Here is a 24,201-nt window from a genome sequence, read left to right as displayed (position 1 = left end):
GTGGAGAAGACCTGAATCTTAGGTGGAAATGTAGTGCAAGAGGTGGGGAGATGGGCCCGACTACCTGATGTGACCTTCTCTTCCACTGTGGACCAGAGGCTGCAGCAAAGAGGACATCTGAGGGGACACATTCTCTGTGGCCTTCAGATTCAGACTGCCCAGGGCCTGCAGATTGTTTGTGAAGATAACTTTTTGTGGGGGCTGTAGGAGGCTGGCCCTCTATTTAGTGTGCAAAACAAGGCGCACTGTGCAGGGGGTCCAGGCAACCACACGTTGGTTTCCAAAGGTAAAAACTAGATCACCTAATGCCCTAATTTTTGAGGTAGCTTGGTCGGGCAGTTAGGCTAATCTTGGAGAAGTGCAAAGCATTTGTTGTTCTCACAGTATCAATCATGCATCACACACATTAGAAGGAATAAATCAAGACTAATTTATAAAAATACTTCACATTTTTATATACATTTTAAGGCCATGATTATCAAAATTGGTTAAGTACTTTTTAAGATATGGATTTTTGAAGTTTTAGTAAACACAGTCTTTCTGCGCGTAATTATGCATCATAGGAATCAATAGGCAGTCACTTTTAAAAATGCATATAAAATCAAACAGTTGGTTTACCAAGTTCCACTTTTGTAGGTTGCTGAGGTCATCAGTGGGCACACTGTGCCATCTGGAGAGGTTCGGGCAGCTCCCGGTTCCGGCAGGAGCAGCATTGAAAAGTTTCTTGAAGCTGGGGCAGGGCCACTGAGGGGGACCACTTAGAAAAGATCTGTTCTTGCAGATTTAAAGGTGGTGCCTGGGGGTCCCCTTGGAGTGTCAAGGTCACAAGGGGTGGGGTACTCTTGGAGCACAGCTGGTTCTTCATTGCAGGACACCGGGCGGCCAGGTGCAGAGCGAAATGTGAGCCAAAGTTGTACGCAAAAGAGCCCATTGGAGCTAGAGGTAAGTGTCTTTGTCGGTCACTTGCAGGACAATAGGGGCACTCTGGCTGGAGGCCTGAAGTCCCATGACTAGGACTTCCTCCTGGTCCTTTTTCAGCTCTGGGTGAGGTGGTTTTCTGATGTCATCTGACCGGTATGCAGGTAATTGGTACGGTATGGCCACAAGAGGACGCAGTGCCACCAAATGTGGCACACTTGCAGGGTTTGTCTTTGTGGTTGTCAGTGTGTCAAAGGTTCCGGCTGCAACATGTATTAAAATGGCTGCTCTTTTCACTCACTATGTCCCAGGTTTGGCAAGGACAAAGTGGGGGCATATTGCGATGGAGCTATGCCCTCACATATAATATGGAGCACCCTGCCTTAGGGCTGTAGGCTTGCTAGAGGGGTGCCTTACCCAATGTAAATGCAGTGTATGGTGGACAGGGTACACAAGTAGTGTGCCATGTCGAGTTTGGGTTTTAGGTTTGCACCAGGACACTCAGCCTGCAATGGCGGTGCTGGGTGCATCTGGATGCATGGTCCTAGAGGGTGGCACAATCAGTGCCGCTGCCCTTAGGGGCATACCCATAATCCCCTATGCCCTGGGCACATAGGTGCCCACTTACTAGGGACTTATAGTGGTAACTAAGGGTGTATCCAATTGTGCCAATACATCACAGCAGTTTGAGGGAAAGAGCTCTGGCTGAGGAACCTAGTTAGCAGGGGCCCAGGGCACTACAACTTTTAGGCTATATCAAACATCAGGCGAAATGTGGGGGCTAAACATGTCAAACAAGCATTTTCAATGCAACGGGTCTCGCATTTGCTCGAGTTAGAGATACTGTTGTAAACTCCTAACCTGACTTTTTTTGCCGCACAAATTCAAAGAAAAAAAAGTAGCGCGATCGCACTATGTCAAATGCAGCGTGATCGTGCTGAAATTGAAAACTGAAAACCGAGCACGATTGCGCTACGTAAACCCCAGCGCGATCGCGCTGCGAGGAAAATAAACAGATAAAGTAGTTTGGAAACCATGCTGAAAACATAGAGCCTTGTATGTTTTTAGTAATTTACCGGTGCTGTGCAGGTGGGCTAAACACCAGAAAAGGCATGACGTATACAAGCCTTTCACAAATGAAAGCAAGCGGATTTTCAAAGGCAAGCCCACGAACCAATGAAAGTGACTGACGTGACATGGGTGTGGTTGGAAGCCCAAAAGAGAGTACTACAGGGGAAGGAGCGCTTTGCGCTTGCCCCTAAAAATGCCTTTTCTCACAGGGGCCCAATCTGAGTGGCCCTGTGGAATATCAGAGCTTGGACAAACCCCGCTGTGCATAAGTTCAGAAAGAGTGTAGGCACACTGCCTGTGCTTCCCCACTCAGGATGCCCCAATTCTGCCTGCGGTGTTTGTACTGTGCGTGCCTGGGGGTTGGGGATATACAGAGCTCCTTCTCCCCTTTTTCCCTCATCCCAACTGCTGAATCCATTCCTGTATTGAGGTTGAGTGCCCTGAGATACAGTACACAGTGGTTGCGGAGTCATTTGTTATAGAAGGCTGTTCTACGGCAAGTCAGTCTGACCTTGCACTGGACGAGAGAACCAGCCTAGCCTGGCTTTAACACCCTGGTCAACTGAGAGTACTGTATCAGTTTTGTACCTCCTAGTTCGCCTAGCGTCAGTGGGCAACTGATACCGTCCTGAGGACATGCCTTAGATTGTAAACTCACACAGATTTTGAGGTGTCTGAGAGCCCCCAGCAAGAAACAAGGTGACCTCACAACTACTTCAGCTGCCCACCCTCTATTGGCACTTGACCTGGTGAATGACAATGGGTAAATCTTCAAGGAAGAGGGAGGCGATAGGGTCCTGTCCATCACAAGACTCAATACCTGCTATTATGGAGGAAGGATCCTTGAGCACTGCGCCACCTGCTGGGTGCATAAGGGAGTGACTTAGGATACTATCCTATCAGTGGTATAACATAGGCCATCGCAGCATCCACGGTGCGAGGGAGCCTTAGTCTCCAGGGACTCCCTCAGCACAGTACCCTGGCCTGAGAGTTCCAGACACAATCAAGATGGGGCCCCTCTATGTACTTTGCGGGGACCCTCAGTTTTCATTACACCACTGTAACCTACTGGCTCTCGCTGCCTCTCTTGCAATAGAACTGAAATTTGGTACTCTGGTAACACACATGGGGCTCTTACGAGATTACCAATAAAGACTAGCAGAGAAAGTTCCCACTAATCAAAGGTCCTTAGAGGATATTACCCCAGATGTGGCCAACATGTCTGAACGATTGTCGCAAATGGAAGGCAGAGTGAAGACCTCGGAGATCAGGGCCAAAGATGCAGAAAACAGGGCAGGAGGAATAACCATCAGATCCTAGGATGGCCAGAACGCACATAAGACTTCAACAAGAATATGACTGAATTCCTAGAGCAGTGGCTCCATGACCAAGTGGCCCCATGGGTCTCTCTCTGTTCAGTGCGCTTGAATGTGCACACCACGTCCTCGCACACCCACCATTGCCTGGTAGGGTGCTTAGTCCTGTGCAAATCAAACTCTTACGTTATGAAGATCAGCATCATATTCTACGCTAGACCAAACTTAAAGGAGACATAATGGTGGAAAACCAGCATGCAATTTTTTTTCTCGACTTTACGAGAGACATTCAAATACAAAAAGCTAGGGATTTCTTAAGTCATTTTGTTCCCTGCTCGGCTAGGCTAACTCCGGGAGACAAAGCACACTTCTATACTCACCTTAAAAGCTGTGAGACTGGATAGATCACATCCCTCAGAAAGGAGAACAATTGGCTGCTAGAAAGACGTTCAGGAATGGGGTTTATGCATTCATGTCTCACTCCCAAGCACTACAGGAGCGTGGAGAGCAGTAAAGGTTCCTATAACTGGGATGCGCTCTAGCCCACCATCAGCACATGGCAATGATGACATGAGAGACACTGACTCTGACCAAACCTCTGTCTCCATGCACCATTCAGAGGATTCTCTGCACGGGTACCTCAGATGAAAATATTTCACTGTGCTGATATTGAATGACTGTGGAGGTACCCTGTTTAAGCGACACCCTGCTGGTGGATATTGCTAGCTTTTGTGGTCCCCTGTTTGCCTATGTGAATGGTGTGAAGTGAAGTTGGAAGGTGTCATGGCTGGCACACGGCCCCATACTGAAGTTATTCATGTGATAATTTCAAGTTAGGTAGAATGTTGTTGCATTGGTTTGGATGGGGAGTCATTTTCTTTTTCTCCTAGGGTTAGGGAGTTGGCGTGTTGAATGTTATTTCATGGGATTTGTATACTGGACTGCCTTGACCTGCCTATTCAGGAATTTGCCACAATGGGTCTTCAGTCCGACCACACGATTGGAGCCTATGAATGGGAACTAAAGTCGTCCTATGACATCCACTTATGGTGCCCCGACTTATAAATTAATTAGCTGGAACACCAGTGGCCTTAACAGCATGGGCAAACTGTACAAGGTACACATGTATCTTAAGAGACAAGGTTGCTATCCTTTCAGCCCTGTGGCTGTCACTGCCTGTCTCACTCCTAGGCCGCATTGCTTTTTAGAGGGGCCTGGGTGTGGGAATACGTAGTGTATTGCCTTAAAGGCCCTGAGCCAAACTCCCTTGACCGTTCCCCACCATAAGGAGTGAGCAGAGGTTACATTACCATCTGTGGATGAACTGGAAGGGGAGCGAGACTAAGCACGTCTGAAAATAATTACAATTTCAAAAAACATTTGTTTGCAAAAAAAAGTCTTGTTTAATCATACAATTAGCACTCTTAACAAACCCATTGGATTCTTCTCTAAACAGGTTGCAGAACTGCAGGTATCCCTGTCCGCCTTGTAGGCAAACGCAAGACCATTATCCTACTGAAATGAATGACTGCCCCCATCACTACCAGTCACTACAAATCCAAATGACAGCTAAAGCACTCACATTTCTCTGTGGCCACACCCATAGGAATCAAAAATATAAATCAGTGGCTACCAATATGTATTTATATGAGTTGACAGAGTGTATTTGGTGGATGTGGTACAAATAAAGTACCCTGAAAGGGATGTTAGAAACTGTGAGGAGAGTTGGCAGGGGTCTCTTAGCAGTAGATGGTTTGATCTTCTGGCAAATGTGACACTTACTTAGATATTCTATAGTCTGTGTTTGTAAACAAGTGCATCAGTAGCACTACAATGTGCCCTACCTCAATCAAGACATCATTTCGATATACATTTACAAGGATAGCAGTGTACTGGACATATTGGAAAGTCAGGGACAGCCCTTCTCAACCACGCCTTAGATACCCACCCTAATCCTTCTAAACTTCTGCCTCCATCTTAGTTGCTCTGTGAAATCCCATCAACCACACCTGTTCCATGCTCACTCAGTCTTCCCAAAGGCACAACGATTCTCAGGCCCCATGTCATAGGACAATCAAATGTACTTAGTCTGACTTCTCTGTTCGTCCACTGATGGTGGGGAACAGTCAAGGGAGTTTGTTTCAGGGCCTACTAAGTGGTCTCATGCCTCAGCTCCCTCCAGAGAGCCAAGACCCCTCCTCACTTAGTGAAATAATATTGGTGTAATTTAGAGAGAAATCCCATTTGGGATAGTCAGTGGTGCGCTAAGGGGGCACTGTTCCGAGCAAGATACAGCCCTATAGTTTTCAGAGTTGCATTAATCCCAGCCTGGGAAGATGCCAATCCCTCATCAGATTAGCTGATTAAGTCTAATGTGGAAAGCTTGTTAGGTATTATCCTGTCTCCCACTTATTGAGTGACAATATGAGTGCGGTCTGAATTAAGGATTTACGAATATTTAGGAGAAAAGTCTGCAAGAGGCTGTCTGACTTTTTTGGTGGTATGTATGGCAGTTAAAATATCTGTGTCGATCTTCATCTGAGCTTTGGTTATTGCTGCTAGTATAACAGTCTGAATTGTAACTTTGGCAGCTAAGTCAGCAACACAGTTCCCTTTAGTATGAAATCCATCATGCTGAAGGCCAAAAATGTACCTGAAATGAACCCGTGGAAGCTTATCTTGTAAGACAGCTACCTTTCTCCAGAGTTGTTTCTCTTTACTCAATTCTCCCTTTAAATCCTTGAATCCCTTCAAGCACCAATGTGGCAAATCAGCATTATGCTCCTGCACATAGAAGCATGAATCTGGCACTATAAATGTGGGAACTGATGGATTATTCTTTTGTAATGCAAGTACCAGGGCAGGAAGTTATGCATGTTAAGCAATGCTGTTGCCTAGAATCTTTATGTAGGTATGCTGTAGACAGAATTCAACATCTTTTACTGTACCTCATACTGCTGCAAATGTTGCACAGTCCTTGTATTTTGTTCCCACCACTGGTAGAGCAGAGGCCTCAGTGTAGAAAATGTGCTGTTAACAGACAATTGTCAAGGCTTTTGGAATAGGAGGAATATGTTGGTCATCACAGAGACAATCTTGTGTAGGAAGGGTGGGATCATACTGAAATTTCACATCCACTGCACTCAAAGAAGAGGCCCACTGAACCCATCTCTGTAGGATGGGAGCATTAGAAATGCTTGCTTAGTGGCTGTTTCTGGTGACGGTACAGGAGCAACCACAATCATTAGTTTTGCTATTTCGAAATAACCATTTGCACAGCTGAGGATACTTTTTAAATTTAAGCAAAATGTGATTCAGCTGGAGAATACAAGTGAGAGTTAGGAATAGTCTGTTCCTCATTGTAGATTACTTAGAATCTTAGACTAGGTTGATCTTACTGTCCCTAGTTTGTAAATATTTTATCTCAAGAGTGTCTGTTTGCAAAGCACATAAGTTATCAGTGTGCCTGCTCATCCACTGTTTTGCTGAAATCTTGAGAGAAATCAAATCATAGAAGGGCTTCACTCGTTCTGCATAGTGCAGCAAGTAAGTTTGTCGGAAGTTACGGAATACTTCAATGTGGCACACGTCTGAAGGAAATCAGAAGGTAGACCTTTGCCCTTACTGGATAACTTGTATTCTAGGAAGGTAACCATAAGGTAGGCAATCTGTGATTTGATAACATTAATCCTGTAACCATGTGATGTTATTGGTCTTAAAACTTTTTCCACTCTTTTTAGGTTTGCATCCAAGTCATCATCTGTAAGATAGATATCAACAATATATGACCATACATCGGAATCTGGTTGTAAGATCTCCATATTTCACACTGAGAATAGGCCAAAACTCTTCTTATAACTCATAAGTAAGCATTAAAATGATAGCTCCATCTGACTGAAACTAAAGGCAGTTAAATACTCCTTTTCAGGTGCTATATTTTGGTTGAAAAACCCATTAGACATATCTAGGGTTGTTTTGTAAATTTTCAGCACCAGCGTAATCATTAAACCCGTGCTACGCCCATTTCGCACCGCATGTTCTTATATGTGTGTTTAAATTTCCATACTCTAAAACTAACCTATAGGATCCATCCAGTTTGGAGACAGGAAAAAGGGTGCGTTCATTGATGAATGGCAAGGGGACTGTGACGGGCCGACACTGCTGGCTCTGTCATACCCCCGGGTCACCGGCGTGGAGGAGGTTCCCGACCCGGAAGTCCTCCGGTCGGGAACCAATCTGGTTGATCTTCCGGGTGACGGCAGGCAGTAAGAGGCCCTTCGCGCCGTCACCAGGGAAGACATGGGAGGAGGCGGCGACCGAAGGAGGGAAGACATGGGAGGAGGCGGCGACCGAAGGAGCAAGAACAGCTAAAGAGGAGGTGGAGGTTTTGGAGCAGATGGCGAGGAAGGCAGAGGAAGCCTCAGCGGCGAATATTGCACTGAAAGAGTGGGGAGAACACCGTAATCCAGCAGCACACAAGACGCAGTGAAGGAACAGGAGGCACTTCACCAGAAGTCCTGGCCACGCTCTGGGAAGAGCGTGGCCTCAGCAGGTGTGTGGGGCAGGGCTACAATGATAAAAGGGGAAGGAGGGAGGTAAAAGGGAGGGGGAAGTAAACAGGCTTGGTTGTTGGTTTATGGTATTCAGGTTTATTGTTTTTGTTCTTTTCCCTCTTTCCTTTTCACCATAAGGATTCATTATCCAAGCACCATTAGAGGCATGTAGAATTTAAGATTTTTTTTATTGTGTTAATGATATACAAAGACGCTGTACGACTACGAGAGAGAGAGAGAGATAAGCTCCCAGTAGTCCAGCGTAGCCTAGAAAGAGAGCGACCCCTTTTTCCCATAAAACAAAAGGAAAGCAGCTAAACCCTTCACCCAAATCCGGCCGGGTCCTACAACAAGGGAAAAAGGAAGAAAAGAAAAGAAAAAGAAGGTGCAGGAGAAGGCAAAGAGACAGAGAGCCACAAGAAGAAAGAAAGGAGAAAGTAGAGAAAAAGTAACAGGAAGGGAAAGAAAGAAATCTTAGAGAGAGAGAGAATAACAAAGAGCAAAAGAGAAACAAAGAATAGAGAAAAAACGGAAAAGAGATAAAAACCCACTCACCAGGCCACTTACCGTTGTTTCTCTCTTTTTTCTTCCCACATGTGCCTCCTGGTAGTTCACCTGGAAAGAAGAGGACAAGAAAGAAACACCAGAGGAAGATTGTCCGAACACCACAATCTAAACAGAGAAGTTATCTGTAATCTGAAATAAAGACTGAGTGCATTCTATCTGACCACGGGCTTAGTGTCATCATTGCGCAACCCCTATTACAGTGGTGTCAGAAGTGGGATCAGTCTTCTTCGGAAGACCCCACAAAAGTAGGGGTCCGCAATAGAAGACAAACCCACCCTCGCTGACATGATAGCCCAGCTAGCAGAAGCACAACGCCATCTTCAGTTGGTCTGGAAGGAGCAGCTAAAAGAAGCGAAGGAGGAATGAGAAGCACTGCAGACTGCACTGAAGAGCCAGGCCACAATCTTTGCAAACACTCAACTGGTCCTTAAAACTGTGCTGGGAAAGCTGACAGGAACCATAGCCCAGACCAAGGTGCATCCCAACTTCCCAAGCAGTGTTCTCCAAAAGTACCAGGACAATGAGGATCCTGATTCTTTCTTCACTAATTTTGAGAGGGTGGCAAGTTCCACCAATTGGCCAACTGACAAATGGGGACAATATATAGCCCCTCTACTGATGGGTCATCTACAGGCAGCCTATCAGGCCATGAACCCGGGAGGTGTAACCCCATACAGCGAAATTAAGAAGACAATCCTTGAGAGGATTGGACTAGATCAGGAAAGTTATTGTGTACGGTTCCGACAAACCAAGTGGATGCCACAAGAGAATCCCTGCACCTTGAATTATCGGGTGTATCATGCAGGAGGCAAGTGGTTCCACCCCTCGGAGACCACTAAAGATGAGATGTTTGAAGCTATTATTTTAGAACAATACCTTGATGCCATTCCCTCCAACCCTCGTAACTAGGTCAGACAGCACCCTGATCTCACTAACCGTACGGCAATTGATCTGGCTTGTGCCTTCCATTCAGCTCCTGAATTCCGAGAGGCTCATCCAAAAGCCACTGCCACCACGTCACGAGCTCTTGGTTCCAAACCCATCTATATTAGACCAACAGCAGGCCCGAGTACGGATAGAGCTGCTTTCTCTCATTCAACCCCTTCCAGAGAGGTTGTGACAGGCCCACAATGTTTCCATTGCTCCGAATGGGGCCACATAGCCCAGCATTGCCCATTAAAAAAGGATTCCAATGGAGATTGGTATGATGAAGGGTCGGGTTTTGTGGTCGGATTCGAACCAGGCAAAATACACTATCACAATGAGGCTCAACCAAGAGGAAAGGAACGTGCTTATTGATTCTGGGTGTAGCCAGAGTGTAGTAAAGCAAGACTATGTGCAGCCTGATCAGTAGATCCAAAATGCTCAAGTCCTAATCACATGCGTCCATGGAGACCGGAAAACATATCCCGTCGCTGCAGTCTTAATTAATTGGAGAGGACAAGACGAATGCCTTTCCTTAGGGGTGATTCCAAATCTTGGTGAGGACATGATCATAGGAACCGACTATGACGCTTTTGTTCACTTACTGAATACTGCCAACCAGGACCATGTGGCTAACTCCTGGTGGAAGGAAGCTCCTTTCGTTTACACCGACATTGAGGAAAGTAGTGTCCAAAGGAAACTCACTAGAAAAATGAAGCGCAAAAAGAAACAGGGTTATCGAATAAATAGTACAGGCCAGAAAGTCACTGTCTCTGCTGACCCAAAAGCCATCCTAACTGTAGCAGGAAGTTTCCGTCAGACCCAAAGAGAGGATCCTACGTTGAAAAATGCATGGCAAGATGCATTAGCCTTGGATGTGGCCTCGGTAGGTCCTGCATTTACGGTTACGAATAACCTGTTGTAGAGGGAAAGTCCCAACAACCCAGAGAGGAAAGCTCAGTTGGTAGTGCCACAGACCTATCGAGAGCAAATTCTCCACTTGGCGCACGGGGATAACGGGGAAGGCCACTTAGAGAGGGAAAAAACAGAGGCAGCGGTTCTACAACAATTCTATTGGCCGGGAGCATATGGGGGTATTATAAAGCCCTGTCAGGTATGCCCAAAATGTCAGCTAATAAACCTGTCACCCGACCGTCCTGTCCCTCTACAACCATTACCCCAAATAGACATCCCCTTTTCCCGGGCAGGCATGGACTTGGTGGGGCCCCTAACCCCGTCTGTAAAGGGCCATCAGTATTTGTTGGTTTTAGTTGACTATGCTACCAGGTATCCGGAAGCCATTTCCATAGCCAGAATGAACACTAAAACCATAGCGCAGGCCATGATTGATTTTTTTTTTTCACGTGTAGGTTTCCCCAAAGAAATTCTCACTGATCAGGGTACGCCTTTTATGTCCACACTCATGTCGGAAATATGTCATACCCTTGGAGTAAAACAAATTCGGACCTCAGTGTACCACCCACAGATGGATGGTCTGGTGGAATGCTATAATAAGACTATTAAGACCTTACTACGGAAAGTCGTAAGCGACTCAGGAAGAGATTGGGAGAAAAAACTGCCCCTAGTCCTTTATGCATTACGAACACATATACAGTCCTCCACCGGGCACAATCCTTTTGAATTACTGTTTTGCAGACAACCGCGTACCTTATGAAAAATGCTGGCTGAACAGCGGGAAGAGTCGGAAGATGATATCTAGGATGTTCTTTCCTATACCAGAGACCTTGAAGAACACTTACATACGGTTTGGGAAGAGACACACAAAACCCTGAAGGAGGCTCAAGAAAAACAAAAGTCTTATTACGACACTCACAATAAGCCACGTAGTCTAACTGTGGGAGACAAGGTACTGGTCCTCTTGCCCTCTAGCGAGAATAAGCTCTTGGCTCGATGGCAGGGTCCGTATACGGTCCTAGACCAAGTCACGCCCACAACATATAAAATTTAAATACCTAATGGAACCGGTAGGGAACAAATATATCACATTAGTCTCCTTAAAAAATGGTATGAGAACCCTGAGGTCCTTACATCTCTATACATAACCACTGAAAGTGACCACGAAATTCCGGTATAACCCACAAAGGTAACCACCGAGTCCGATATCCTGAAGCCCCAACTGAATGACCATTTTTCACAAAAACAAAAAAAAAAAACTGGTACACCTAGTCCTAACTAGCTTAGACGTGTTTTCCAAAACCCCAGGCAGGACACACTTGGTACAACACCATATACGTACTAATGGGGACAAAGTAGCACGCCAGCGACCTTATAGAATACCGGAAGCCAAACAAGAGCTAGTGGAACAGGAAGTCAAGACTATGCTAGACGCTGCTACAATTGAGCCCTCTTCCAGCCCATGGTGTTCCCCAGTAGTCTTAGTGCCAAAACCCGATGGGACCACCAGATTCTGCATTGATTTTAGGCAAGTTATTGCTTTATCCCACTTTGATTCGTACCCAATGCCCCGGATTGATGAGTTACGTGAACATTTAGGACAGGCAACTTATATGACCACCTTGGATCTAACAAAGGGGTATTGGCAGATACCCCTTAACACCGAGCATAGGGAGAAGACGGACTTCGCCACCCCCTCAGGCTTGTATCAGTTCACCGTTCTACCGTTTGGTCTCAACGGAGCACCAGCCACTTTCCAACGCCTCATAGATATGATTCTACGACCCTTCCAGGCATATGCAGCTGCCTACCTGGATGATATTGTTATCTATAGCACCACTTGGGAGGGACACCTAGATCATTTGCGAAATGTCATACAAGCATTACGTGCAGCCCATCTCACTGCAAACCCTGAGAAGTGTAAATAGGGACATAATACCATCAGATACCTAGGTTATATCATACGGGATAGGAAAGTCCAACCCCAAATTGAGGAGGTACAGGCCATTACTCATCTGCCCCTTCCGCGTCAGAAAAAGGACAGCTGAGCTTTCTTGGGCATGGTTGGGTATTACCGGCGGTTTATACCGCATTTTTCAGAGATAGCTGCCCCCTTAACAGAATTGCTGTGTAAAAACAAACCCAATCACCTGACGTCCCTCTCTGCTCTCAAGAGACACAGTTATACGAGCTTGAAAACTCTGTTGAGCTCTGAACCAGTACTTTGTTGTCCAGATTTCAGTAAACCTTTTTTGGTCCAAACTGATGTCTCCGACCTGGGTCTTGGGGTAGTGTTGTCTCAGTTCGATGGAGATGGGTTCCTACATCCTGTTGTTTATATCAGCCGGAAACTATTACCACGAGAACGCCATTATCCAACCCTTGAGAAGGAGTGTCTGGCCATCAAGTGGGCTGTTGAATCTCTCCGTTATTATTTGGCCGGGAGCCCTTTGGCTTTGATTACTGACCACGCACCTTTGATATGGTTGGCCTGGCACAAGAATACGAATGCACGTGTCCTTCGGTGGTTCCTTTCACTGCAATCTTTCTTCTTTCAGGTGCTGCATTCCCCTGGGGCCTGTCAGACTAACGCAGACTACCTTTCCCAGTACCCGTCCAACACGTGGCTCTATCAGCCACTTTCTAGGGGGGTTGAATGTGACGGGACGACACTGCCGGCTCCATCATACCCCCGGGGCACCGGCGTGCAGGAGGTTCCCCACCCGGAAGTCCTCCGGTCGGGAACCAATCTGGTTGATCTTCCAGGTGACGGCGGGCAGAAAGAGGCCCTTTGCGCTGTCACCAGGGAAGACATGGGAGGAGGCGTCGACCGAAGGAGCGAAGACGTGGGAGGAGGCTGCGACAGAAGGAGCAAGAACGTCGAAAGAGGAGGCAGAGGTTTTGGATCGGACGACGAGGAAGGCAGGGGAAGCCTCGGCGGCGAGTATAGCACTAGAAGAGTGGGGAGAACACCGGAATCCAGCAGCACCACAAGATGCAGTGAAGGAACAGGAGGCACTTCACCAGAAGTCCTGGCTACACTCTGGGAAGAGCGTGGCTTCAGCAGGTGTGTGGGGCAGGGCTTAACAATGATAAAAGGGGAAGGAGGGAGGTAAAAGGGAGGGGGAAGTAAATGGGCTTGGTTGTTGGTTTATGGTATTTAGGGTTATTGTTTTTGTTCTTTTCCCTCTTTCCTTTTCACCATGAGGATTCATTATCCAGCACCATTAGAGGCGTGTAGAATTTAAGTTTTTTTTTAATTGTGTTTATGATTTACAAAAACGCTGTATGACTACGAGAGAGAGAGAGACATAAGCTCCTGGTAGTCCAGCATAGCCTAGAAAGAGAGCAACCCCCTTTTCCCCTAAAACAAAAGGAAAGAAGCTAAACCCTTCACCCAAATCCGATCGGGTCCAACAACAGGGCAAAAGGAAGAAAAGAAAAGAAAAATAAGGTGCAGGAGAAGACAAACAGACAGAGAGCCACAAGAAGAAAGAAAGGAGAAAGTAGAGAGAAAGTAACAGGAAGGGAAAGAAAGAAATCCTAGAGAGAGAGAGAGAGAATAACAAAGAGCAAAAGAGAAGAAGAGAGACGAGAGAGAAAAAACAAAGAATACAGAGAAAAGGAAAAAGAGAAAAAAAACCACTCACCAGGCCACTTACCGTTGTTCCTCTCCGTTTTCTTCCCACATGTGCCTCCTGGGAGTTCACCTGTAAAGAAGAGCACAAGAAAGAAACACCAGAGGAAGAGTGGCCGAACACCATAATCTAAACAGAGAAGTTATCTGTAATCTGAAATAAAGACTGGGTGCATTCTATCTGACCATGGGCTTAGTGTCATCATTGCGCAACCCCTATTACAGGGTCTTAATGCCCTGATACTGCAACTGATCTACTATTGCTTTAATAAACAACTTTTCTTCTGGCTTTAAAGTGTATTGAGCCTGCACTTGAGACTCACTATATAAGGCAATGACATTTGGAATAGAAGGTTTATCCCGCCTGCTTGGTTTGTACATAAGGTTGGAGCTTCTCTTACGGCCCACTCACTAGTGTAAATTTCCCTGGTGTTTTCAAGTACTTTTGGAGAAAAAGTAACTCTGATTACTTCTTTCCTTTGGGGCGCTTCTCTGATAAAGAATTGGAGCCTGTCTTCCTCACCTAGTATTATGTCATAATCATCAGATAACCGTGCCACATGACAGATTTGATAATGTGTGGTCTATCCCATTCAAGTTGTAATTCTAAATCATAAACCCTACTCAAGGGATTTAAATGTTTATCTGGAGTTTCAAATCATGAACTGATCAGTTGCACCAGAAACCTCTGAAGAGTTTAAAGTACCATTGTGGCTTCTGCTGTCTAGTAAAGCGCTTGCGCAAGTTGTGTTTTGCAGGAGAATCCGTAGTTGAATCAGCATGTTTCATAGAAAGTCCTATTACTTTATTTTTCTCAACATGGGTCCTTCATTCCAATCCTTTCTTTTCACTCGGACATCAGCCTTTCATCCTGTATCACCTTTCCTGCTATACTCCTCCTTTCTTTGGAACTCATCTCCCCTCTCTTCTTGTTGTAAAGGACATGGCTAGCTGATATTGAATACTGCTAACACACAGGTGTTTTAGGATTTTTTGTGGTCCTTTAAGGTATAACAACTATCAGATCCCAGAAATGCAGGAGATCTAGTCTATCATTGCTTTCTACCACTCCGTTTCTTCCTGCTTTCTCTTGCAGATTTCTCTTTAATGAAACTCTCAACTTCAGTTTTAGGTTTTAAATGTGGCTTAACGGCTGACAAACCTAAACTATCACAGCCTAAAGAGATATTCACCTACATGATTAGTTTTGGTAATTCAGGTTCATGATTTGTAATTGGAACCGCTTCCAGTCTCTGGCATAAATCCAGAGCTGAAGCTTCTTCCTTAATGTTACTCAGGAAGATAGAGAAAACTGTAGAGAGGTTTCCCATTAATTTTGTTCATAGGTACAGTTCTGGTACAGCTCAGTACTCATTCTGTGCTTGGTTCAGTACCTCAAAGAGAACTGCAAACGAAGGTGTGCCATGCATGCTGGCGTAAATGCATGCAAATATACTTCACCAGGAGTTACATTCCTCTTTGGATGGCATTATCCCTAGAAGGAGACACATAGTCAATATTCTATGTTTGTCTTGGGGTGTTGTAAATGGATTTACCACTTCTTACCGGTTGTTCTTGCAAGCAACCCAGATGGGAATCACTTCCTGCTTCATGGGTGCTTTTTCAATGTTAGCGTTAATACTCTGTGGACTAATGGATTGTACCAATGCCGGAGCTGCTGGTCCCACTGCGAATGTAGGTCTAAAGTTCATAGTATGTAGCACAAACTGTACAATTCTCCTGTAAAAGGAGACTTTGTAATTTAAAACCTCTACAACATAAGCAAGGACGAATGTGTCAAGATGAGGAATGGGCATGTAACCAGCTAAAACTGGCCATGGAGCCTCTTCATTGCTCATAGGTCCGAATTGAACATTCTTGTGCAAGGGTAGTAACTGACCAGAAAACCAGCTCTGGTGTTCCAGGTAAGTTTAAGGTTTAAAGGAATTCCATATCTTTGGTGAGCCCTCTAATTTGCAGATGGTGGTAAAGACTTAAGATCCGGAAACTGCGCAGAAGCAGTGTCCATAGCCTGAAACTCCACCCATGAGTAAAAATGACTCAAAGGCATTCACCTTGTGTGAGTAGCTATTACAAAAGTAACTGCCTTTCCCCCATCGAGGACACCTTGGCGCTTGCGATGCTGAGTACAAGGCATCTATCACAGTAAGGGCCACCATATGAACAGATTTAACTGAAACAGAATTAAAGAAGTAGAAAATTAGAATGGGGAATAACCTTTTAAAGGTCAAGCTTGAAAAACCTGCAGCAATTGTTTCTCCCTTATTCTTTATAGGAGGTAGCCATGATCACTATGGATGTCTCAATAACGACATAATAATGATTCACATGCGTGTGTGTGCACATCAAAAAGAAACTACTTAAGAAGTTCAAAAAATATCCAACCGCAGCGCGTCAGGTGCCAATGTTACAAAAACTGAGGGCCAGATTTAAGGAAAAGTGGCGCAGCGCGGTGCTGCACCAAAATTGCCAGCACCACGCTGTGTCACTTTAGAAACACAGGGATGCGCCATATTTACGTGAATATGGTGCACCCCTGCATTTCCCCCTGCGCTGGTGCTAAATTTGGCTGCCAGCGCCAACGCAGGCATCCTGGCACCATCGTGCAAGCATGTCTGCATTGAGGGGTGTGATTTTTTTAATGTCTGGTAAGGTGTACCTTCCTGCACATAAACAATTAGTAATGGCACACAATGCAGCACACACAAAAGCGCCAAAAGTGTAGTTATCAAACGATTGTTTGTGTGCAGGAAGGGACACCTTCCTGCACATAAACAATAATTTCTGGCATTTAGCTAAAAAGCAAAAAACAAGGAGCAATAAAAGTATTCCTCCTCATTGTGCCTTGCTAACATCACCCCTGGGGGTGGTGTTAGATTTTGGCGGTTTGTCAGGTTTCCGAAATTTCATAAATATGAGGCAGCATCAAAATACAATGGGTGTTGCTGTGGCACTCCCACAGCAACTCCCATTGCACGCCCCTTCCACGCACAGTGCTGCGTGGGAAGGGGCCGTATTTACAAGGTGGCGTTAAGCCACAAAAAGTGGCTTAACGCCACCTTGTAAATACAGCGCAGTGCTTAGCGCCACAGGAGCGTCACAATAAGTGACGCTCATGTGGCGCTAGGGGGCGATAAATACGTCCCTGAGTATTTGGCTCAGCTTTACAAGGTTTGCTTTCCTACCTGTGGGTAACACAATTAACTTAGTTTAATGCACCAGTCAAGACAGGCTTCTGTAGCCCTGTATAACCCCACCAAATATTTAGTTGCCGTGGCATCAATGCTATTGTGTTACTAACAGTCCCAAAGCAGCACATTCATGCCAACAGGTGCACTCAGTTGCTCAACAAATCTAAAATAACCACACAGAATATGATTAAAACAACACAGATGCATGCTGAAAAAAAACAAGAAAAATATTTACATTTTTACTACGTTTAAAAGTTCCTCTAAAAACCGAACACCTTAAAACCTACCTCTATGGGATACACTATCAGAGCATGGAGTAGAATAACTTGCATCTAGATTTTCATAGGGAGAATGACCACACTGGTCACCTGTTTAGGGCAAAGCTCTTTAATTATCAGGTGTCAAAGAGGCTGTGTTCTTTGTGAACCGTGTCCTTTGCATCACATCAGCTCCTCTTGGACTTGGGTTTGGTCCCAGCTTTCAGTACAAAATTTGGTACTGCAGCATCTCTGGCATGCAGGATCATCTATGTCAGTACTTTACTCAGGGTAATCTGAAGCAACAAATCTCCCCTGACAGCAGATCCAGTAGCAGTCCATTTATATTATATCTCATCTATGATGGAATTTCCAACATCATCTTATTAATGTTTGATATAACTATTGAGCGTCCATATGCTAGTCTAGGACACATTCCTTTAACAAATAAGGTAAAATACAATTCAGACTACACTGTTTTGGCTATTGTTCTTGTTAGACCTTGAAAGTGAGATAACAAGACACTTGTTCTAGACTGATGTCACATCAGGTGACTTGTTGATGTCTATATCTAAATGACTTTCACAGTTCTTGGAAAGATAAGGACAAACCATGTGTTTCAAAGGCAGACATGTTGATGAAGTCTAAGGACCCCGATTTACAAAGGTAAACTTAGGCTTCAGGAGTAAGCTTATCTTTGTGAATTGAGCCTTTAGACTTCAAGTCTAAACTGAGACTTCAGGTCTAAAAGTGGACTTCAGATCTAATGTTATCTTTGTGAGTTGGGCCCTCAGTGTATTCACCTCATGATACTCCCTAACATTATGTATGTTTTGCCAAGTTTGTTAAGTTTGTTTTCGATGTCAGCACAATTTTCACTCAAAGGTGGGTGAGCAATGACAATACCTGATCATGAGCAAGGCTGTTACTCTGACAAAAAGTGTTGGAAAGCTGCTGGTTTAAAAATCAAACCTTCACCACTATATCTTGAGTGGGTACATTGTGTTTTGGACTAGCTGAATTAAGGTTTCCAATACTTAAATTGGATTCCATCTCCAATATTGTAGTAAACCCCTATCACGGTGGGGCGGCTGTAATTAGACTGTTTTTGATTTACAGTTGATTATATTATATACATATGAGATCGTTACCATACATTAATGAGTAACTATTGTTGTTACATAAATGCATCCTTGGGAACCATTACTGTTGCTTACATTATCAGAACTATCTTAAATAAAACACTTGTGAGATACTGGCAGAAGAGATTATTGATATTGTTTGGCATTACTTTGAGAAAGTGCTTTGAATAAAGCTAGTGCAAATTTCTCACAGGAATAGAGAATAAACTTGCTTCTATTACTTTTGAATAACAGTGGTTCAGCAGTGTGAGCAGTCATTAGCAAGGTCGTTCAGTCATATAAGTAAACTTGTAAACTATATGGTGATAAGTAGGGACTCAGTAAATCCTAGAAAAGGAATAGACAGTGCATTAATGTAGTAAAAACGTTCATACTGAGGGTAAATTAACACTTATGATTGAGACACAAAAGGAAGGACAGCTACAAATATTGATCACTTGGTGCTGAAAAATTTGTGGCACACTGCATTGAACAAAAGGGAACAATAACAGCATGTTTCCCTCGTGTTCTGCATGATTTTGTACTTTGTTAGTCATATCAAAGGCAACTGTGTCCTTAATGTGGAGCATGTGGAAATAATCAATCAAGTCCAAATCGTGTTATTAAGGAAACACATGGAAACTCATATAATGAATATTAATAAGAAACAAGCCTAAGAATGAGTAAAATAGGTATGGAGTGGACTTCTTGGAATGTATCAGTGAAAAAACAGTTAAGGCTTCTACATCCCCAGATTTATAGTGGAGCCTTCATTGTGTGCCCTGGGTGCTATCCTCAGCATGTAAATACATCTTGCAGGAGGAAGTTATTCTTATCTTCTGAAGCAATGATTCTAATGCCAATATTTAATGTTGAGTTCAACATTGGGGCAAATGAATAATAAATCTGTGTTTTGGATAGCAAATAGAATACTGTGTTACATTTTTCTTACCATCTGCAGAAGCAGATATCCCTGGCTAGAAGCAGGCTCCAGAACTGGATTAAATGCCACAAATAGGGTTACAGCCTTGAACCGTCACTTCAATAATGTTCACAGAAAATAATAGGGCAAAACATTGTTACTGCTACTTTTAATATATCCTAACTTTTTATAAAATTGATGGTAACAAGTATTTTTCCCGTCCAACAGAACACAAATTCACAGGAGAAATGCTTTCTTCCTACATTACAGCCATTTCTACTTAATATCCTACTCCTGTGGTTTGCTTCAAGTTCATAAGAGCATTATAAGATCACAGTGATTGATAACTCCAGTATGATTGTATTAATAATTTGAAGTATCTCTTCATGAACATAAAGACATTGAGACAAAGATTATGGCAGGTGGTCAAGGGGCTCTAAGCAGATTTACTAATGAACGGAGACCTGTTAAGGGTGGGCTGTGGGCAATCAAGCAGATTCCCTGAGAAAGAACAACTCAAACCTTTTGGGTCAATAAACATTGACTGAAAGAAATATGGGTCACGAAGAGAGATTGGCTAACTCTGATATACTTATGCCTAAGGCAAGCCAACAGCTTTACCCACAAATCCTGTTCAACCATAATGACGGAAAACATCCTAAATTCTACAAAAGGATAAACCAGTGATTTGATTTGCTTGTGGTCCCATCTCAAGCAGTTTCAGACAAAAAGATTTACTACAAATAAGGATGGATCTGATTTGACAAAGAGCGAAGGCTAGGAAAAACGCTCCTAGCAACATGAAACTGTCATCATTACCCCCAAAAGTCTGATAATACATGGTCATGGTTGCCATCAATGCTACAGGGCACCTCAAGGAACTTCCCATTGGAATCATTTCAAGGTAGAGTCACCCTTGGGCAATTAATCCCTAATAACAGCAAGTTGAAACATAACTGTTTTAAAACCTAATTTGTAAGACAACGATTGGTTATTATTTCTAAAGCAATAACAAATTGTTGTTTTCCAGAAACCTTGGTCTGTGAGGATGTAGAACCTGAAGGTGTTTCTGCATATAGCATTAGAACAACAAAACAGAGAAAAGGCAGGCTCAAAGGAGGGTCGCAACCAGACTTTTTTCCAGAATGGAGTTGAGCATATTTGAAATAAATAATAATATTCAACATCTACGGCTGCAAAAAAGGATATTCTGGCCATCAATATTTTTAATATATACTTCCCTACAGTGAAAACCCACAGGGAAGCCTTTTTTAATGAAAGACCATGGAGAATGGAAATATTATTTGGGTTTGTGGCAAAACCGGAGTGGCTAGGTGAACAAAAAAATAGATTAATACGAGATCTGTGACTTGGAGTGAATTGTTGCATTGTTCAGAATTCAGTCCATCATCTGTTCTTTTTTTTGCTTCTCTATAAAATGCAGCAATAAGCTAATTGAGTCAGCCCTTGCTGTATACAAAATGAAGGCTATGTCCGCTAGTCTCTATGGTGCTGAGATTTGGGAGTACCAGAAGTTCCCTGGTCCTACAAGTGACAGAGAGCAAGTTCCTACAGTGTATATTACACCTTGAACCAGGATCCCCAATGTCCATACTGAGAGCAGAGTTAGGCATGCACTAAATTGTAGATGTCATAGGTCTCAAACCTGTTATATAGTGGGTTCAGTTGTGGACGATTAGGTTTATTAATTTTTTAGAAACTTTTGCAAGAAATATGGGGGAACAATTAGCGCTTATTGCTAGCTTGGTTCAAGCATGTAGCTAAAATGCTCATGGAAATAGGTTGGTAGGATGCTTGGCCTGAATAAGAGTCAATGAGCCATGGACATCTTTGATTAATTAAGGAACAGTACATGGGCTTTGTCTAAAAGAAGAATGCTGCACATAAAGGCAAGTTATGGCTATAGTTTATTAAGAAAAAACCTGGCCCATCATACAAGCCATATTTTCACCACATATTTCCAGAGGGCACAAGATCCCTATATGTTAAATTTCATATACAAAATCTTCCCGTCCAATCATTCACTAAAAACTGGTCTAAAGCTTTGTTCACTTCAAGTCTGTTCAACTGAGCTGTAGGACAAGATGAACCTGGTACACACTTTGGGGGTCATTTTGACCCTGGCGGTCTTCCGACCAACAAGGTAAATGTGGCAGTCCCACATTATGATTGTGGAGGGTTGGCCTCTGCCAACCCGCCACATCTCCACTCATACCACCATGGCGGTCTGAACCGCCGGGCCAGAGGTGATTGTCTCCAACATGGCGGACCACAGAAGACCACCAGCAGTATTAGGAGCCTGCCTTCTGACATGGTTTCCACGGCAGTAGCACCGTCGCGACAACCATGGTGGAAGGGCTAACGGTGATAGGGAATTCCTTCCCTGTCACCGGTAGACAGCTCCCCCCAGCAAGCTCTAGACCGTGCTTCCCAGCCCCCATTCTGACACTGCACCCCCTCCCTTCCTTCTGACACAGTGCCCCCACCCCCTTCTCCACATACATGCCCACAGACACCCACACGCACCAAGCATACACCCATTCACGAACACTTACATGCACGCATCCACTCACACGCATCCATGCATGCATTCACAACAACATACATACATGCATTCACAACATCAATGCACGCATTCACAACTACATTCATACACGCGTTCATGTATGCATACTCACACCCATCCAAACATGCTCTCTCACACGCATACACATTTACATGCAGACACCACTCAGTCCAACATTCAGAAACTTATACAACCATGCATACAAACATTCATGCACACAAGCAGACACCACACACTCATACATGCACAAACCTCACTCCCCACCATCCCACCTCCTCCCCTGTCAAACGATCACTTTACCTGTTCTTGAGAGAAGGTCGTCCGTCAGGGAAAGGGATGAGGTGCTTCCACTGCCAGCACCGCCCCACCACCTGTACACTGCCAGGCCATATTATAGCCCATAATATGGTAGGTGGTGTCCTACTGGTGGGGCGGGGCCGGTGGTAGAACCGCCAAAGTGCCTTCACTCACCAGCACGACTACTGCAGATTACTGCCCAAAGTCTGGGAAGAAACAGGGTCATTTAGCAACGTAAGAACTGCTGACGTAGAGATCTTTACAAATCCATAGGGTATAACTTGAAGCAAAAACAACTGTGTGATCAAGGGCACCCAGTCCAATTGTTGTTCATCCGTAAGACATAGTGACTCAAAACAAAGCAAGACATCAACCAGAAAGAGCATGTTTGTGCAGGCTTGACTGAGTGAGTGAATGAGTGAGTGAAATCAACAGTGTCAGATGTTCACATGATGAACATATTGGAACTGATTCACAAACGCATTTATAAATATGGGAAGACGTACTACTGGAGTATTCTTTTAAATACTCTTCCTGTTGGTAAAACTTCAAAGAGAGTATCATCTTTTACATGTGGACGAATTTCTTATGCATATTACATGAATGTTCACATTGTATTCCCATTATAGATATTTTGGTGCCAATTAACAATTGCATCTAAGATCATGTAAAGAGTAGACGGGGATTACTGCTTTAAATGTTCTAAAATGCCTGCGTAAATACACCCTCGTCTAGCAGGTTACTGCATACTATTCATGTTAATTGAATGCTGTATGTCTATAGTTTGTTGATGAACCCTCACCTGCCAAAGAAATGGGTGAGAGGATTCGATAGCCTTTGGGTGCACGAGGCCAGACCTGTTCCTCAAGTGCTGTTTTGCATGTATAAATGTGATTTTGCATGATAGACATTATGGCACTCAATATGAGTCTGGTGGTCTACTGACCGCCAGACTCACGGTGGGATGTCAACCGCTGACAGGCCGACGGTGAAGACCACCCGATTACGAGTGTGGCAGTTTGGCCTGTGCCAAACCGCCACTTTCCCGTTCCTACCACCAGGCATCTCCGACCCAGTGGTCCACCAAAGAATGCTGGTGGTATTGCGAGCCCCCTTTCTGCCAGGAATTTCGTTGTGGTAGCACTGCCACGAAATCCCTGGCGGAAAGGCTACTGGTGACAGGATTTTCCCTATCACAGGTAGACAACTCCCCCACCTACCCAAGAGCCCCCACCCCTCTTCTCTTACAACATTACCACCCCCCACACCCTGAGCCCCCATGTAAGCCCCCCACCCCTCACTCCTAGTAGTAACCCCCGCATACACATACAGACCCCCCCACCCATGATCCCCATAGTAACTCCCCGAATACACGCACCCACACACACCCACAGACACGCACACCCTGACACTCACTCACAACACCTTTACACTCAGGCTCACACACACACGCAACACCCCCCAAATCCATACACACATACACGCACGCACAAGCACTCCCGATCCCTCCCCCTCATTCATGACACGCATACACACACTCACACACATTCATTCACACACTCTACCCCCCTCCTCTTGCGGAGGACACTTACCTGGTCTGATGAGGCGCTCCACCCTGAGGGGACGGGACCCAGGGCGCCCACTGCCGGCAGCGAGTACAGGTCGTAATACAGCTGGTGGAGTCCTTTTGGTGGGGCGGGTCTGGCGTTGGAACCACCTCTGCAAGGCCGACCGCCAGATTGACTGCTGGTGACTTTCCATCTAAAGAATGACAGAATACTGCCAGCAGTCATAATATGGCGGTCTGCAGACTGCCAGCACTGGCGATCTAGTGGCGGCATTGACTTTGGGGGTCTTGGAAAAAGACCACCAAAGTCATAATGATGGCCTATGTCCTGTGCAAT

The sequence above is a fragment of the Pleurodeles waltl genome, chromosome 2_2 (genome assembly GCF_031143425.1).
Source record: "Pleurodeles waltl isolate 20211129_DDA chromosome 2_2, aPleWal1.hap1.20221129, whole genome shotgun sequence".
Lineage (NCBI taxonomy): Eukaryota > Metazoa > Chordata > Amphibia > Caudata > Salamandridae > Pleurodeles > Pleurodeles waltl.
The sequence above is the reverse complement of the archived record's forward strand: the minus strand, read 5'-3'. Positions refer to the sequence as shown.